Raw genomic sequence first — 18968 nt, 5'->3', positions numbered from 1 at the left:
GGACCACCTCCGTTAAAAACTGCTGAAGACTTTGGTGGGTTCAAAACGCCAGGACAAGATGCAGCTGCCTGTCTGACTTGGTCCTAGGAGAAAACAAACAGCAGTGACATTGCATATGAGAGGCAAAGACTAAGAACAGGAGGTGCACTGAAACCAAGGGAAATGTATTTGGCTTTTCAGTTTGTTCAAGACACAAAGCTAAGCTCAGGCTCAGCTGCAGGTTCGCTAGGACTGGTGAATGTTTCACAGGGCCCCTGGGTTTGCAGGGAGCCTGGGGCTGCCCTACAAGCAAGGCAGCTCAGGCAGAGGCAGGTTGCAGTGGGCACTGGGACAGGGTGTTGGTGGGCAAAGCAGACTTCTCAGCCTCGAGCTAGCTTCTAAGCAAGCCTCAGGCCACATTTCAAATGAGCTTGTTGTTACCTTTTGAATAGCTTTACAGCAGGTGTTGAGCTGTTGAGTCGAGCAATACCCCTGAGTGACTTTTGGGACAGTCTCTTCCAGCAAGGTAAGTCCTTCAAGTGAGCCAAAGCTTCGTGTTGAATGAATCCTCTATTACAGCGTGTGGCCTTGGGACAGTCACATGTTCGCATCATTTCAGCACAAACTAAGCCTACTATTCTTGCACCATGTCATGAGGCACACCGCAGTGTGCCTCAGTTTCCCTCTCCACTGAGTGCCTGGGCCGTATAACCCACCTTGCACACACACGGCACCAGAAAAGCAGGCGGCATGGAGAAATCTTGCACCTCCTGGGGAGTTTGTGCCCTGTGGATGTCCTGCTCATTGACACACGGTCTAAACAGGCAACTGGCACTGTTCTGACAGTACCAAAACAAACTCTTCCCATCATCAACATACCTGAGTGGGAGCACCAGGGAGGAGCCGAATCAGTGCCTCTGCGGGGAGCATGAGAGCTCTGCTTTACCCAGGTAACGACCCTGGACTCCCATTCATCTTTTCATTACAATCTGTAGGACTGGGGAATTCAATCTCTTGTCTGGAGCAGAGAAGAGAGATGGTTGTGGGTCAGAGCTGCTACTAATGCACTCTCAAGGACTCTCTACAGCTGCACAGCGTTGTCTTGAAGATGCAGTGGAAGGGCGAGTGCTATTTCTGCCCCAGGAAGGCAGAAGACGTTAAATCAACATAATGAGAGCTGATGAGAAACAATAGAGTCATCAGGACAGCACAGAGAAAGGGAGAGTTATGAGACCTGGATGCTGTGGGCCCAAGGGGCACAGAGACATGCGTGCTGATTTCTTCTTTCTCCTGCAGCCCTACGAACTACCAAGTGCTGCAAGGCCATCGACTCCGCAAAAGCAGTGCTGCTGGGAAGGATGGCATTGTGCTACTGCTGACTGCCTGCTGCGAGGGCTGGGGTGCCAGGGCCACCTGCTGCGGCAGGGTTTCTAGCTGGGGACATGCTGAGGGAAGCCCTGGCTGAGGGACGGCTGCAGACTTCTCCCCCCTCATCCCCACGGGAGGCACAAGCCCTGGAGACAAATGCCAGGGGTCGTTCCCTGCGGGGTGGCAGAAGCTCTCCATACAGATAGCAGCTTTGCAAATACCCAAGGCAAAGGGCATAAAAACCCTTCTGCACACTGTTTCGAAGAGCTCCAGCCAGTTTCCTCAGGGCATATTCCCTGGCCAGCAGCATGTTCCTCAGCCACCCCCTGAAAACACTGAAGACGTGCAGGTTCTTCATGGTCTGTAGGTGAGTGAAAACAGGACAAAGCACAGGAAAGCAGAACAGGCTAAAGACAAAAGCCCAAGGCTCAGAATTAGGTGAAGAAACACCACGCACAAGCTGGGAGATGCTATGCTAATCCTAAATGCCTGAAATGGGAAGGTGGAATGGAAACGAGTATTTTTCTGCATGGTCGTTTTTCAAGGAAGAGCAGCCTGAGTTTAACGCCTGGACTTGAAGTTAAAGGGTTACAGTCTCACATGGAGGCAAATGGAAACACAAATTGATCAAAGCTGCCATTTTTTACCGATAACTTGTTTGTTCAGAGGCACTATCTGCTCTTCATGCTGATCGTCTCACTGCATAATCACCATCGGCAGCTTCCCTCGCCCTCTGCTAAAGATGCATGGATTTCTTCTCACCAATTGCATTTCCGGGGACATTAAGAAAGTTGCAGCATAAATTAAACAAGATGCCTGGAGACTCCAATTCAAAAATAATGTAGCTGAATTCATGAGTGAGAGGGGAAGAAAGAGCGAAGCTAAATGCACTGCCTGCCTGACGGCTTCTCCCTCGCCACGCTCACATCAATTAAGCGTAGCTGCACGGATAGGGTGGCCAGGAAGGCACCTTTGTGCACACATGCTAATTTGTTCACAGGCTGCAGTGCACAATTAATAAAAGCGCCGCTCCACACATTCCCCAAAACAAAGAAGGAACGCCGAAAACGTTCGGAGGCACAGAGACTGAAAAGGGTACACAATGGCTGGATCAAAGGCGAGCTGGATTTAGGGAAGATTTGTACTGTTCATCCAGCTCTTGCTGTCAGGATCTCTGGGTGCTGCCAATTTAAGTCCCTGTTCTGTCATTCAAAACTTTATGCTGCCACTACAAAACAAGCAGAGGGGAGAAGAAACTTTTAAAGGCAGGAGAAAGAAGTGCAAGGGCATTGAATTTAAATGCAGGAGAAACGGGCCTCGGGAGCCTTACACAGAGTCCTAATGTCAGCACAGGGTAGAGAGAGGGCAAGGAGAAATCCAGCTTCATAATAAAATGCTGGCTTTAGCTGTGATGGATGGACAGAGAGGCAGGTTGCAGTTTCTCTACTCACTCCCTGCTCTTTCTCCTTTATTATCTTAAATGTTGGGGTTTTTTTAAGGGACAGGAGTAAGCAGAAATTAAATGCTCAGTCTCAAAATGAAGCTGACATGAGCCTCTGGCTTTGAGGCTGGATTAGTTTTGAAGGCATACTACACACAAAAATGAGGCCGGTGAGGGCTGGCAGTGGAATTCCCAGTAGGGACAGGTTCCTTTAAAACACAGATTAAACAGGGAGGAAATGCACAGAGTATGAATATGAATTGATTCTGGGCCTTGCCTGGTCTCGCTTCGTTTGATAAAGCGCATTTCCTTATTGCATGTCAATTATTTACATTATTTAAATATGTATCATCAGATGAACATGTCAGCCCTGAAACAGATACACAGATGCACATGGAAACACACATGTGCACCAGGAGAGGATGCAGAGACGAGTCCGTCGGGCGGATAATGAGTGGACACTCCTGCGCTCGTCGAGCTGAGAGTAACGAACACCCCTCTGCCTGGGCCCTGACACATTCGTGGCATGGCCCCTGCAGAAGAGCTGGTTCTCCTCAGAATAATTTTAATGCAGGCTCTGCTCAGCGCCATGGGAATGTCAGCACCCGGCAGGAGCCCTGCGCCTCACCAGTGCCTCTGCTAATCTGCGGTACGTGGAACTGCTTGTCTGCAAGATAGTTATTATTCTTCCTTTCATCTGTGCAAGTTCACAGCAAAGGAAACGCAGGAGATCTCCATTTAAATTAGGTAAAATCCCTATGCCCAGAGATTCTCCAAAGTTAGAGTTATTATAAAGATGTTAGTAGTCAATATCGCACTGTTTTGGCCTCTACCACTGTATAAAAAACTGCTCTGAATTCTCCTGAAACAAAATTGTGTTTCTTACGTGATTCCCATTCTTACATGAAGTTTCTGTCCATGGCTTCTGCTCCAAGTGTACGAAGGTCTGGATATGGCACAGGCTTTGCAGTGAGCGCAGCCACCTCTGCATTCTGCTATTTGCCTACAGTCCATGAGGCAATGTCAAGCTCTACTCTGAATATCCTGACCAGGCACCAGCCAAAATGTGGACCCAAATGTTGCAGTTTGACTTGGCTGCATGTCCTGGCTGCAGGAGGAGTCAAATTTTTCCAAGAGCCATTTGTGGGGCGCAAGGGCAGAGAGTGCTATGCACACTGAGGAAGGACGCCATCCCTATCACAAGTCCTACTGCTGAAACCCAGGGCACCTCTGGAAACACTGGAGGCTTGGGTGTGGATGGACTATAGATGTTTGGACAGGTCCAAGAGAAAAGCTGGATCCTCCTAAGGTTTACACCATGCCACTCCTCTGCTCCAGGCTCCTACCAGCTCTGAGAAGGTTCAGAACAACAGGGATGTTAACTGAATTTAGCTCTGGTGACATGTTCCTAAAGAGCAGGTAGGGCCTGGTATAACAGGTAATTTTGCTGATGTATTACACTTTTATTAGTGAAAGAAGAACTAAACACTTCCCTCAGTGGAAAATTTGATGGGTCAGATTTTTGGCAGGTGTAAAACAGCATAGCAGACTTGGTGGAGGTACGCCAATATGCACCAGTTGAGGTGTTTACCAGAAGAGCTGACCGAGGCAATCACATTTACCCGCCTGTGCTATTGGCCTCGTGCTGTCCACCGTGAAAATTCCAACAGACATTTTTATATTTCAGCCACAGTATGAGAGATGATGCTTCATGATCAGCAGAAGAAACAACACGTTGTTTTCTCTGGTTTTCTGTTGCTTTGTATGGGATTTGCCAATGTCTTTAAGATGCAGGCTGCAATTGCAATGTGTCATTCAGCTGGGGCATTCATCTTTCTCTCTCATTCTCTAGTGTTAATACAATGTAATGTCACACTGCATCCTTTCCTTCAGAAACGGCTAAGAAGATGTTTTGCACTCCCTCTCTCTCCCCTGCTCATCTGCATGTTTTCATAAAACTTATAAGACCCAAACAACTGCATGGTTCTATCATACTTGGCTGAAATGACCAAGGAGTTTAGAAAGCATTACCTGGAAGCAGATGATTTCATGATGGCACAAGTCTTCTTTCCTATGGAAGCTGGACTAAAACCAGGCAGGAATGCAATAGAAGTTATTAAATAACACTGGTAAGACAGACAGATGGCCGTTAACACCCCCATCACCACATTTGCTTCCAGGGAGATGGGGACCTTTGCTTTTACTCTGCCCTTCCACAGCAACCTGAAAATGATGTGTTAGAGGGTGAGTCTCTGGACTGGGGTGTTGAGGAAAGATTGAGAACTACAGAAAAAGCGCAATTTCCCCTTCCCACTTAAGGGTTCTTTTTTGTGTTGATGGGGTTTTTTTCAAGTCAGCAGACATCGAGGTGGCTCTGTTCATTTGCATCTGAGTTTGGGTGCTGACAGCTGATGGTGTCAGCAGAGCTCTGGGAAGGACGTGGCTTCCTTTGATAGTGGCTGCAGCGGCAGCATGGAGAGCAGCCAGCCTTCCTCCACCGAAACAGCAAAACCAAGAAAACATTGCACAATGCGTACAGGTAATTTGCATAATTGATGCAAAGCAGCATCCCACTGTACAAATCCTCTCCCTGCAGTCAGGTAATCTTCCATCCCCATCCTCATCCTGCAGTCTCTTCTCTCCCACTTTCCATCCTGTTAGGCTTTCTCCTACTTGCCCGTCACCATCCCTCGTTCCCACCCAGGCACTCAGCTTCTCTTCACACCGGGAACCCGATACCTCCATTGCGTCTCTACATCTCCGGTCCTCCAGCCACCTACCTACCACTCCCACCAGCAGAACTAAGATCCGTGGGAAGCGAGGACATTTAACTCTCTAAAATGGAAAGGAAGGGAGAGACTTGCAGACATGGTCATTATCCATCTGAGCAGCCTGCCAAACACCCCACGGCAAATAGCAACAAAATCTGTTGCTGGAGAAACTTACATAGAAGCTGAAGCCATTGGTTTCAGATGGTGGCAAGATGACAGTCACACGTGGCATCTCAAAACACAAGGCTTTGCCTGGGACTGAGCGCTCAAGCTAGCCACACAAATGGCCATTCTCCCCAGTCACAAGCACAGCTCTTTGTGAACCCCTGAAGGTACCCAGTAAGCGATACTTGGGGGCATATTGGATGAAATTAAAAAAAAACCAACAAAACAACAAAAACGAAAACTCTAAAAAAATAACAACAGCAGCAGTATTTATGCTTTAAATTCTGTGCAGTTACTGCCTGTCCAGGTCTGGAGCCAGCACGCATCGCTCTGCGTCTCTGACTCTGTTAATGGGCATCGCTGCCTGCCTGTGCTCAGAGCATGCAAACAGCTGGTACGTGCCCATGTGTTGCACTGACATCTGTCCAGTGCTACCACCTTCAGCTGAAGAAGCTCAGCTCTTGCTCATAAATAATTGCCGACCAGCTGCTGGCAGGCCTGGGGAAAAGGACTCAGGAAGGTCACAGAGCGAAGGCAGAGCCGCCTGCAGAGCACAGTTCTGTTGTGCCCAGTACCTGAGGTATATGGACTCTTCCAGGCCTCTTACTGGGGCATAACTCCCCTGCCCAGGGTGGTAACATGCTCAGCTCTCCCATTCCTTATATAAAATATGGAGGCAGGGTGGGACGATCAGCACCACTCCTGGTGGTGCCGCATGAAGGTGGCCCTGGGCCGTGCCATCCCCTCCCCAAGGATCAGGGGCAGGTGCTGTCCCAGGAAGATACTGAGGGACAGTGTGGCACTTGCTGCAAGTGCAGCTTGTATGGCGACCCATGCAGAGCGGGTTAGTCTGTGGTGGGAAGAACTGCCACTTTCTCCTGTCTCCTGTTGGAGCCTCCCTAGTAGCAAGAGCAGAAAATCTCCCCAGCGAATGAAATGCAACCTCTACTTCTCAGCATCTGAACTTCCCCTTTTTCAGACCAGCTTGATCTCCTCTGTGGCCTTTTGTCTTTCTCCTTTCTTTTAAAGGTGCTTATTAGTCTCCCGCTGCTCAGTGCAGCTGCCAGGGCTAGCCAGGCAGCGGGTAGGACCTTCTGATGGGGTGAGATTGTGGGCACCAGGGGAGACCAGCCTGTGGGCTGCTGCCTGCTGCCTGCCCTCTGCGTTTTGGGGAGGAGCCCAGGGGCCCCAGGTTTCCCTAGGCAGAAGAGATGGACGTCGTTGCTGCTGAGTTCCTCCCTCTGGCCGGGTGTCCTGCTGGAGATGAGGGTGCCAGGGGGTGGCCACCTGAGCCAGGCCAGATGCTGCCCAGCAGCTCAGCCCAGCTCTCAGGCTGTTCGAAGCACTGGGGATTAAATACACCATCATGTGTAAATCCTGTGTTTAAACAAATAATTCTCTCAGAATAACAGGCAGGCTTTTCCACAAGAAGCAAAGCTGACACCTGACTCTTCGCCTGGCTTCCCCCAGGAGAACATTTTAATGAGGCCCACAGCTGTAATATCACACAGAGAACATTAACAATGCTAATTACCTAAAGTTTAGCCCATGAATACTCAACCGACCATACCTTGGAGACGAACTGTTGTTTTGGCCCAAACGAAGCACTGATGGCTTGCAAAGTGAACTGAGGCTTGTGACAGCATCAGACACAAGGCATTAGGCACAGAGGCCTGGCAAGGCAGCCTCCAGAGCGGAGCCGGTAAATAACGGAGGTGCCTGGACAGAAGGTGAATCTAAGACTGCAGATAGAAATTGCTTTGAGGTGGCCAAATCCCTCCTCAGAAAACGCAAAAGGTGTTGATAGGTCTCTCAGCATCAGCTCGTACAGGATCTGCACAGAGAAAGGGGGGCTATTGGAGGAATTCTTCTGCCAGGCAGCCGCATCTGGCACCGGCTAAGCCTTGCACTGCGTGGGGAGAAGCCAGAAGTCCACACAGACAGGCAATGCGTGAGCGAGCTTTTGCCTGGAAGAGATCCAGGGCCTTTGCTTCACACCATATGCACGATCATTCTGCAGCTCAAGGTCACCACGGAGGTGCCTGGGTGTGCTAGGATGACTGCTCTGAACCGACCGGCTTCGCTCACTCAGGCTCCCAGTGCCAGAGCTCAGACTGCAGCACAGTAAATAGGGTGATGAGTACTCTGGTGCACGAAGCTTAGCTATTGCCTCTGTCTTCAGCTCCTTATCACAAATGCTGCAGGGCAATGCACAACAAGGGTCGTCATGCAGCAGAAGAGGAGGCTTGGTCCACCCAGGTGTCTCTCGGAGGGAGACGTGAATTTTTAGCAGTCTGTGTTGCTCAGCTCTAATTGAGCACAAAAACATCACATGGCAGGCAATAGCCCATTAGCAACACTGCGTGCTGAGGGGCCTTTTAATTATTTTTGCATTCCCAGAGGACTACAGAATGCTCTTCATAAGCATGGCACGGGAATGCCAATTAGGTGGCCTCCAGCCCCGTTAGACAAGGTCCGGTCACATCACCTTGCGTCACAGGCTGAACCCTGCCCTCCATTTTCTCCCCAAGTCTGCTGTTCTCTGCCGTGAAATATTTATTAAAGGGAGCTGCCGCCTGTCGTGAATGTTGAGTCCCCTGTCTCCTTGCCAAGGTCAGGCTGCCGGGGAGGTACTTATGCTCTCCGTAGCTTCTCCTGAAGACTGATGGGTCTTTCTTCCGTTCAGCACAGGCAGACAGCCTTGGGGAGGAGGCTCTTTCGATTCCTATGGATTCTTATTTCCTGGGAATGATGTGGCCATGTAAAAAAAAAAACATCACTAAAGCAGAGGCTGCACAGCAGTGAGCTATCATGTCATCAAAACAGATAGTTGCACTAGGGCCTTTTGGGAACACATAAAAAAAAGCCATTAAATCAATTTCTATTGTTGTGAAAGGCCACCTTCAGTCTTTGTGATCCCCATTGTAACATCTTAGGAAGCTCGTACATGTGGAGATGAAATCCTGATCCCACAGAAGTGGATGGGAGATTCATCCTCTGCTCATGTGATGCTGGGTTTGCGCCCCTCTGAGTTTAGCTGGGTGGTTTGCTGGGTCTGGACTCATTGTTTCATACAGTCTTTGTGCCAGAAAAATGCTGAAAGCATCAGTCACAAGCTGATAACCTCTTATCAACTGTACTGAATGAAATAAGCAGGCACAGCATAACTTGCTCAAGAAGGACTACAGTTAAAGTGTCACATAGATTTTCCTCCCCCACTATGGGCGCATACTAAAGTGGTAGGAAAAGACATTCAGGAGCAGAAATTAACTCTGCTAATGTAAGATGTGAGGACCACAGTACCAGGCTGGCTGGGCAAATAACCTTCCCTACCAATGAGCTCTAAAGAAGCCTGGCGGTCAAAAATATGAGAAGCAAGGTGCGTATCGAGTGTGCAGCCCACGGCTGGGCTACGTCCACTCTGCTGCAGGAAGCCAGATTCTTCGGGAAGCCTGTGACTGGAGGTGCAGCTCGTTTGCTGCGGTGGCTGGCTCCTGGCAAACCTGCGAACCTGCCTCATGTTTGCCATCTCTCTTGACAGCCAACCAGTCCCAGTACATTTGCTCTCTCCTCATGTGGAAGCTGCCCTGTAGTGCAAATGCTTTCTGGCTGTCCCCTGTGCCTCTTCTGGCTCTTCTACAGGCTTTTTGGATGCGGGCTGGTCTGCAGGGATGGGAGGGTGAGACGGGACATGGAGAAGCTGCAAACACTACCCAGCACAGGACAACACTACAGATTTATGCAGGGACATAGCAATGTTTTCTCTTTTCTCCCTTTTTTTTCCCCTCGTAGTTAATTCCTAACATTTTACTTGCTTTTTTGACATCTGCTTCGCCTTGACCTGTCATTTTCTCGGAATTAGTGAGGACGCCAAGATCATTTTCCTGTGCGGTGATGGCTGATTTAGAGCCCTTCATTATGCATGTATAATTAGGGTGGGGTTTTTCTCCCCAGAAACATTTCTGTGCATTTATTGACAGTAGATTTCATCTGTCATTTCACAAGCCAGTCCCTCCTTATCATAAAAAACTTCTACAGCTCTTCACAGTCAACAGTTTTTCTGTTCTCAGTAAACTTCTCACCTCATTTTCATCTTCTTTTCCAAATCACTTGTAAACAGATTAAAAAATACAGGTCTATCTTAGTTCTCTGGCTAATTTTCCTCTGTGAAAACACATTGTTTATTTACACCTTTATACTCTACTGCTGCAACTACTCTGTGTCTTTTAGTGGAACCACACCACTGGCAATCACACTATCATTCAATAGAGTTGTACTGGAAAAAGTGTGGACAGACATTACAGAAACAGGACCAGCAGCAGTCCCATTTTTAGGACTTAGCAGACAAAATGTATTTGTTTTGATCTATGCTTCTAAATTATCTTGTAAATTCCCACCACTAAATTTCATCTCTCACTGTATGTAGCGAGCAATATATCTTTTTTTCTAGATGTATCACCACTTCAGAGTTCATTAAGCCATTCCAGAGACTATAGCTGATAAAATCCTCATCTGGATTCACAATATTAGCAGAAAGACTAACTCCTCAAGTCTCTGGCACCAGGGTAACATATTGTCATAAATCCATAGGAAACCAGATTTCATTAGTTCCCTTGGTCATGGTACTAATTGTTTGCTCCTGCGTTGGGCACCTGATCATGGTTGTGGGCAGCAGGAAAGCCAGCGGCATTTTAATGTTGTTCCTCTACTGTGCTTTACTTGATTTTTGTCTCAGAATTATGAGATGCTAGGGATGTAAAACAGCTACCGGGAAGATAGCAGCTGCCAGAAACACAGCCTTCTGTTTTGTACTTTGAGCTGTGCATACCGTGTAGAGTTAAAAAAAATAGTGCTTAGAATAATTTAAAGCAGAAATCTGTTACGTTCCTTCAAAATTACTCGTGCTTGGTTTAATAGATGCTGGATTAATTGCGTGCTGTCTGAGAGCTTTTGTTCCTCTCTGGAGTGGCTGTGGTCTGTGCCACAGAGGTGAATGCTACTCTACTGTATGGCAAATTTGACATTGAAGGGCTCTTTGTAGAAATAAGACTGCCATTCTCTCCCATTGTCCCTTCGGTTAAACAGTGCCAGCAAAAGAGACAGTTTTGATGGTTGTTTTCATATTATGGGCATCTGGCTACTAAGAGCTGGGCTGAGATCACCGAATCACAAGGTGCTTTAGAGATGTCGGTTTACGCACGACGTTCCCGCAGTGATGTGATCCATAGTATTTGGATATGCACATTTCAGAGGGCGGGGGAAGAAAAACAGTTTCTGGGATGTGTGGTGAGGACCATTTGTTGCCTGTATGTGCTGCTGTTTTCTGATACCCCCCTCCTCTGGTACCCAAACCCACAACTTTCCAGTACTCCTGAAATAACCCTGGGCTATGGATGCTTTTCCTCCATTTTTACATCAACACACTCCCAGTGACCTCTGAGGTACTTTGTGAGAAAAATAAAGGAAATATAAGATATTACACAGTGGATTCATTCATTAACTCCTCCCCAGTTACCACCAATTTTGTAGCTACTCACGCCTGTGTGAATCACCACTTAGTAATGGCTCAGCGATCCCTCAGATGCTTTGGCTTCACTCGCAGGGACTCCATTAGTTTATAATATATACTGGACTAGGTTGTTGACATCTTCTATTTGCTGAATAAACTTTAACATCCAGAGTCCTTCCCCAGAGTTTGACCGTCTCTTTTGTTAATACCAAAGCAAACAGGGACGCTCTCAGGAAGAGAGCACTCACTTCTCTTTCCACGCATTTGTTTGGATATACAACAAAGGCTACAGGAGCATTTTTCCTTGTACTTTTAATTGAAGTGCTTTAATATATATAAAAAAAAAGTACATACAAGTTCTGAATTCCTGTTTTCTGCAATTGTTTACACTTTTTCTAAGTTGCAACAGAATATTAGCTACGTAGGTAGTCAACACTGCTAACAAACTACAGTACAAGTTACTAATAACAGTACAAGATGCTTGGAATATGTTCTTGCAAATGTGTATGAATACCAAAGAAATCCTCCAAAGTTGAGAGGTTTCCAACACACATTGCCCTCTTCTCTCAAACCCCTGTAGGATTTCACTCGTGGGTTTACTAACCACCAAAACACAGAAGGGCTGATCCTTGGCTGGTGCACGCTGCGGTAGCTCCGTTAGCGTCCACAGAGCAATGTCAGTTGTCATGAGCAAAGGGTGTGATTTACTCTGTGCTCAGATAGACGCCTTCAGACAGGGGAGAAATATCATGCAAGTTTCCATGCATGACAAACTGATGGGCCTTATTGGTCAGTGCTGTCTTATAGCATTAAGCAATATACTTTTCTGAGGGTTTCAAGACTGATCTCTTTCTCCTGGAAGAAATCAGGTCAGGACAACTGAAGAACAGTCGGGAGCGCCCTGGATTCTCATACCTCTCTAGGTAAAGCTGGGCAAATTTCCCTCAAAACCCACCAAGTTTTGAAGCATAAAAACCTACCCCACCACCTCTCCTCCCCCACACAAGGCTGGCAAAGCTATCAAGCACTTAATAAAACTGAGTGTGAGATAAGAAGAGCAAAGGTCCTCCACACAAGTCATGTCAAAACAAATCTCTACATACACACATTGTAACGATACAGTCACTTCAGAGTTCAAAAGAAAGATTCACACTTTACAAAGGAGGGAAAGGGAAAAAAAAAAAGAACACAAGAAGCTGTCCTTACAATTATGTACTGGTTCCCAAACCTATGACCTTAGTCTGCGGCCACCAAAAGTAAATGAATACCAAGCAGCATAGTGTAAACTCAAACGAGACCTCACAGGGTGTAGCAACAGGCAACCTGGAGGTAGCGTACATAGCTGGAAAGGAATTTGAAAGAAATAACAGGCATTTTTCTCCTATTCTGGTACATTTACATAATCGAAGACATGGTAACAAACATGCTATGGTGACGTGTCTCCCCAGCCTTGTGAGCCCACCTACTTGCCACCGCATGATCAGTCACAGAAGGGTTTTTCCTCTGAAGTAAGAGTGATATCTGGGGTATTCTTCAGGCAGGAGTCCTTTGTTTTTTCCCCTCACTCAGTCCTTCTGGCTAGCCTCTATACTTAACATACAACTACCAGGACAATTGGTTCCATCTGACAATGCCGGGCTTTTCTCACAAGCATCCATACAAAACCTCCTTATCACTATTGCCCTGAAGACCAACACTTCAATGTCATGCATCAGTCAGCAGCCCCCAAAACTCCTCCAGGCTATTCACTGACTGACATTAGATTATCTTGGTGGGAAGGTGCAGAAGTTGGCAAACCCATGACAAGGTTAGCTTTTCAATTAATCAGCACATTGTGAAAAGACTGAACACCAATGGCTCCAGCTCAGAGTAAAGACACAAAAGTCAAGTTCTCTTCTGCTGCAAATAGGCTATGTAGAGGATACAGAAGTTCATATATAGTAGAAAACATGGTGGTGGCTCAGAGTAAGAAAACTTCAGCTGTATCTCCTTTTCAGTTACTTTGATTCTCTATTCGTGTTAAGTATTCCTAGTTTTCTCCAACAACATCATCTTGACACCACAGTTATTGCATTACAAAAGCCGCTACGATGCAGTCACTCAACATACACATATATCATGTATAGGTAGGGGTATTTACAGCCATGTTCCAACCACATTTTGTTGTTTCCATAACAGCAGGCAGATCCCAGTTAGGTGACACAGAGATAATCTAGTGAATCCCCAATGTCGATAAGAAGGCTATGAGTATATGAGCAGATAGAAACCTCAAAAACTAAACAAGAAGAATTAAGGTTAGTAGAATATCCCCTGCTTTGTAGCTAACTTGGTTGCTCTAAAATCTCACTCACCTAAATAATTTTATCATGCAGAATGTGCAGAATTTGCAGAACACGTGAAGAAGAGTTGCTCTTCCCCTGTGAATGGATATTCTTTCGCAGTATTGCCTAGAAGTTACCACACCCACCTGCTCTTCCCTAGCCCACTCTCTTTATAACGACAGTTCTTTTGCTTCAATGGCTAACTGGTAAGACAAGACTATTTAATTACGAACAAACTTCGAGGTCAACGTATTAGAAGACTGCAAATAGATACCCTGCTACTTTTAAAACAAATGATGCATTGTACCCTTAGTGCTTCTCTGAATCCTCTTTCCACAGAGCAAAGCATCACAAGGGCAAGATTACCATCAGTCCTGAGCTGGCACAGCCAGTTCTAAGGATTAAAATGTAGATCAGGCCTGCACAGTCTTTGGCTCCCCTGCCAAAAATTTTCCCTGCCCCCTAGAGAAGCCAGTTCATTCTGAGTATTTGTGTAGTGTAGACACTTCTGCACTTGGACCCACAGTGGGTCATCAATTGCTTTTATGCTGGCCACACACCAGCCATCAGGAACATTTTTTGATAGCTTTCTGTGTTTCTTAAACTTTGTGCAATAAAAATGTGACTACATGCAATAAAATTGAAAGACTCTTTATCCCATATCCAAATTTATCTGTTAGACTAGGAAGGACCACAGGAATGTACTCACTTCCTCAGAAAGAAATCAAGTCAGGAGCGTCTCGTATTGTGGAATGCTTTTTCATCTTTATGCTGAGTCAAGTTTTACCCACAATTGTTGTGTGTCACTGACCTTGCAGTGAAAGAGCTTTGCACAAGAAACAAATCTTGCTGATTTCATCACCACGGCATTGAGCATCGTCCCAGGTAAGACACTCTCTGAAGACCAAAATTGCATCTCAGGAACACCTGTCTAACAACCATGTCTTCAAATCACTCTGGACTTTCCATGACCCTTATGAAACCCCTTCATTTTTTTTGCAGAGGGCTTCCAGGACACAATCTGACAACAAGAGGCAAGCCACAGAAATGGGTGATACCATGGCTGGACACAGACTATGGCTCTGCTCTTTTTGATGACAAGAAGTAGGATGGGAAGAGCCCAGCTGGACCCCAGAGCTCAAAGACAGACATTGTTTAAAATTCCTTTTCACTTCCAAACTGAGGAGATTTGATAGCAGAATCAATAAGGTACTCCAAAAAAAAGCCCTCATGTTACATTTTGAAGCCTTTTTAAAGGATAAACCAGTGCCAAATAAAGGAGCAAGCCTCTGAAGTCAGAACACAGTTCTTGGATGTTTTGCTCCCAAATTGAATTATTATTAAAAGGGGAAGGGAAGTAACCTAAAAGCCTTTACAGTCTATTTTAAAATGAAAGGATGTTTTTCATTTAACTCTCTGTAACAGAATAATTTGAAAGTAACTGAGGAAATCGTGTAATCCCAGATGGTCTGTGTTCTGTGTGCTCTTGTGAAGCTGCTGTGACTCCACTGCATTAAAAAAAGACATACATTATTTTGTAGCAATTGTCCATGACACTGAGGCTTACAACATAAATATTGCAATACCTCATCCAGTTTCTGTATGACACACCATGTTTTATTGCAGCAATGTCTCATAATAGATGAAGGTGCTGCAGGGTCCTGTTTGGCCAATTGCTATAGGACCCAGGAGTGCACTTTCATAAGGGGGGAATATCTCCCATGGGAAGGGAGTTAAGATGAGGACTGGATGCCAGAAGAACCAACTAAAGGCTTCACATGCAATCCTGGGCAAATATTTCCTGTGCCTCATCCCTCCCCAGCCCCTCCATTAACTGGGAGGTTGTTTCCTCCCTTGCAGATAGCACTGGATGCAAGGTAATGGAGCACAGCCCTGCTATGCACAGCAGAATGCCTCTAAATCAAGAAGCCAGTGTTTTTTGCCAACATGACAGATTGAAAAATGCTTCTGGTACTTCCATGAGTGGGTTACTAAGCAACACTTTGGCTTCCAGGGAGTAGCCGTGCTGGATGTGATCTCGTGCGCCAGCAGCCTGACCACCTCCCCAGCTGGAGCACTGGGGAGAGGAGGGTGAGTGTGTGTTGGCAGCAAGGCTGCGTGGCTTCACTGGCTGTAAAACTGGTTCCTTCAGGATGAGCTGTAACCACAAAGAAAAAATATCCCAGAGGTGACAATGGGCCTGCTCACGGGGTGCCTAAAAAGCAAGGACACTATCAGGACATACCGCTGGGTGAGAAGTAAAGCTTAGAAGGTTTAAGCACCACTCGGTAAACCTGGTCATGCAAACTTTCACTTCAGCCTGTCTCAGAGCAAATGATGCTGAAGAGGACTGACTCCAGGGACAGATGCTAAAAATGATAGGGGCTGGAAAAGATTTCCATGTGAGGAGGCAGAGAGATCAAGAAGACTAGAACAGATTAGAAATGGGTAAAAGGGGGGAGGTTAGAGCTGAGTGAAGTGAGGTCTGACACAGAAGAGGAAAATCATGCACTGCTGTCCACTGTTTCCTGATATAGCAGTAAGGGGTTGTTTACAAGAAAACCAAAAGGCAATACACTGAAAACTGATGAATCAAGTCCAAACTCCACAGAGTTAGAGAGGAATTTGCCCTGGCTGCTGGTTGCTCCATCTCTATCTTTTGTTGAGGTTTCTCACTTTCCTTCAGCGTCTGTGACATGGCACCACCAGAACCAGGCTGAACCAGAACCAAGTGTAAACAGACCAGGTTAATCTGGGACAGAAATAACCTATTTTCTTACACATGTTGGTTGTGCTCAAGTATTAAGCAGCACACATCTTTTAACAAAGGCTAAAGTCTAAGATTACTTAGGCTGGGCCTCTTTAAGACACCAGGCCAACCTCTTGGCTTAAAGTCAAAGGCGGAATATTGATTGAGAGCAGCTGAGAATCAGAGTCATAGAATCATAGAATGGTTTGGGCTGGAAGAGACCTTATAGATCACCTAGTTCCAATCCCCCCTACTATGGGCAGGAACACCTTCCACTAGACCAGGTTGCTCAGAGCCCCATCCAACCTGGTCTTGAACACTGCCAGGGAGGGGGCAGCCACAGCTTCTCTGGGCAACCTGTGCCAGTGCCTCACTGCCCTCATAGTAAAGAATTCCTTCCTTATATCTAATCTAAACCTACCCTCTTTCAATTTAAAGCCATTACCCCTTGTCCTATTACTACATGCCCTTGTAAAAAGCCCCTCTCCAGCTCTCTTGTAGGCCCCTTCAGGTACTGGAAGGCTGCTGTAAGGTCTCCCCGGAAGCTTCGCTTCTCCAGGCTGAACAGCCCCAACTTTCTCAGCCTTTCCTCATATCTGGCCTGTCTTTTAGAGTATTGGTACTCTTTCATGTGTCAATAAATCATGCTCCAGATAAGACTGAGATTAAGCTGTAAGGGATAATGTTTTGCCTTATTTTGTTAGAATGCTGACACACTTTGCAAAACAAATACGATTTTCTCCCTTCTCCTTCTTCTCCTTCAAGGTGCGTAACACTTATTATAGGACTATAGATCTATTCCTGGTAGGTGAGCAATATTTATAGTAAATAATATTAATATGATACACAAATACATATTTACTTGTATATATAGCTTAAAGTCTCCTTGTAATTAAAATTCAATACTACAGCATCACACAGTAAGGCTCTATCACTGTATAAATGGTATTGTCACTATGTTGGGATCATTACTTGTGCATTTTAAAAGTGCAGTTATAAGTTGATGACATCACAGTTTTTATCTGACAGATCCACTATGATGTCACAGATTTATCTTCCTTCTACTCCCCTTTTGAATAATGGGGTCAGTGTTGTCCCAAAGTTAAATAAAGGATCAACAGCAAAGATCCTAACCCAGTCTTCCCCACCCCCAATTTTAGTTGTTGGTGTTTTTCTTTGCAACCACTTCTAGCAAAAAAACACGTGTATACCATTGGTACACTCAGTCTGAAATGGCAGATGAAGGAAACATGAAGCAATAACTTAACATGTACACAGACTTCTGGTTCTTAGGAGATCTGATTGTCTAGCACAGATGACAATTTACTTGAATGCTCTTGAGCCTCTCTTTACATCTGCAATTCAATGCAATAAATTATTCTCAGGCCTGTCCCCATCACTTCTGACCCAGGCTGTGGTGCTGGAAGAAAGTTAGAGCAAACAGCAGGACTGTTGATCTTTGCTGCAGCACCAAAAGTGGAAAACCATCAAGGTAAAGAGCAAATATTTCTCCCTGCATTTTTGAAGAACATATTTATGACTACAAAAGAGTCTATATGACCTACTGTGTGACCTTAGTGGTGGGCTGGGATTAAGTCAGCACATGAGTTTGATTCCATGCAATGATCAAGGGTTTGTTGAATGCTTCCAAGGAGGAGATAAAAGCTGACGGTTTGGTTTGGACCTCTCTCTATTTCCTAATTGCTCTAGATGCTTCAAATCACCTTCGGCATACACTGTCTCTGAAATCCAGGAATATATTGTAAGAGAAGAAAAAAATGAGAATGAACAACGAAGGATATTCTGTAATGAAGCTCAATGGAGAGGACACTTGGAAATTCCTCATACACTTGCTGTAGATTTCCCAAAAGGATGTAGGGGCACATCTCGTGTTATACTCCTAGGAGAGCTATGAAGGAAGAGCACATTAGGCATAACATTCATGCCTCGTCCTTTGATTTTCAGCAGATATTTCCCTTTTAATGTCGCTGGCAAAGTTTGCACTGACAGTGCGTAGTGGACATCAAAATGCAGTCCTGAGTCCAGCAGCAGCAGATGTCTGGGCTGGAAACATCTATGCTCCCGTAGAGTTCATGGGGAGCAGGGGGTTTGGCCTTCCAGGCAGAAAATCTCGAGGAATCTAAGGGAAATACTTCACTTGATTTTCAGGACTGTAGGCACATGGCTTCTTGATAAGAATTAGCAGTTTCAAGATCTTATATGGCAACAGTAGAAAGACTCCTATCCAAGGGGACAAAACTCCGGGCTGTGATACCTCATGCACAGGTGATACATGTTAGCAAAGATGCTTCAGACTGCTACAAAAAGAAGCGCTCTCCCAGCCAACCAATTCAATCACTCAAGACACGGAAAGGAGATGAACATGAAATGGACTTGTCATTCTTTACCAGTCTTTCAGAGTATGAAGAATAAAACCTGTGCTTCTCTCTCCTTGGCTTCTGAAAAGCGGGGCGAGAGGAAACATTTCCTGAGTCATCGTGGAGGTGAAACCGATAGTTTGTTGCAATGAACTCAATCAGACAGATAACTAGGCTGACAGGAGTCTGAAAGAAAATATCAATACCTGAAAAATCAGCGGTTTTGGGGGTATGAAGTGCTTAATTGTTAACTTCATGCATACAAGGGGTGATAAGCTGAGCTAGAA

General features: G+C 45.8%; 1 protein-coding gene across 1 annotated transcript in view; it reads right to left on the bottom strand.

Annotated features, from left to right (window-relative positions):
* The window catches only part of DPF3 (double PHD fingers 3), a 191656-nt gene continuing 172688 nt past the window's right edge, over positions 1–18968 (bottom strand). The window contains exon 14 of the transcript XR_012764520.1: positions 1–83. The gene's annotated coding sequence lies outside the window, so the exon portion shown is untranslated. The remainder of the gene's footprint in view (positions 84–18968) is intronic.

Source organism: Opisthocomus hoazin, chromosome 7, assembly GCF_030867145.1.
Source record: "Opisthocomus hoazin isolate bOpiHoa1 chromosome 7, bOpiHoa1.hap1, whole genome shotgun sequence".
Lineage (NCBI taxonomy): Eukaryota > Metazoa > Chordata > Aves > Opisthocomiformes > Opisthocomidae > Opisthocomus > Opisthocomus hoazin.
This window is presented reverse-complemented; position numbering and strand designations above follow the sequence as displayed.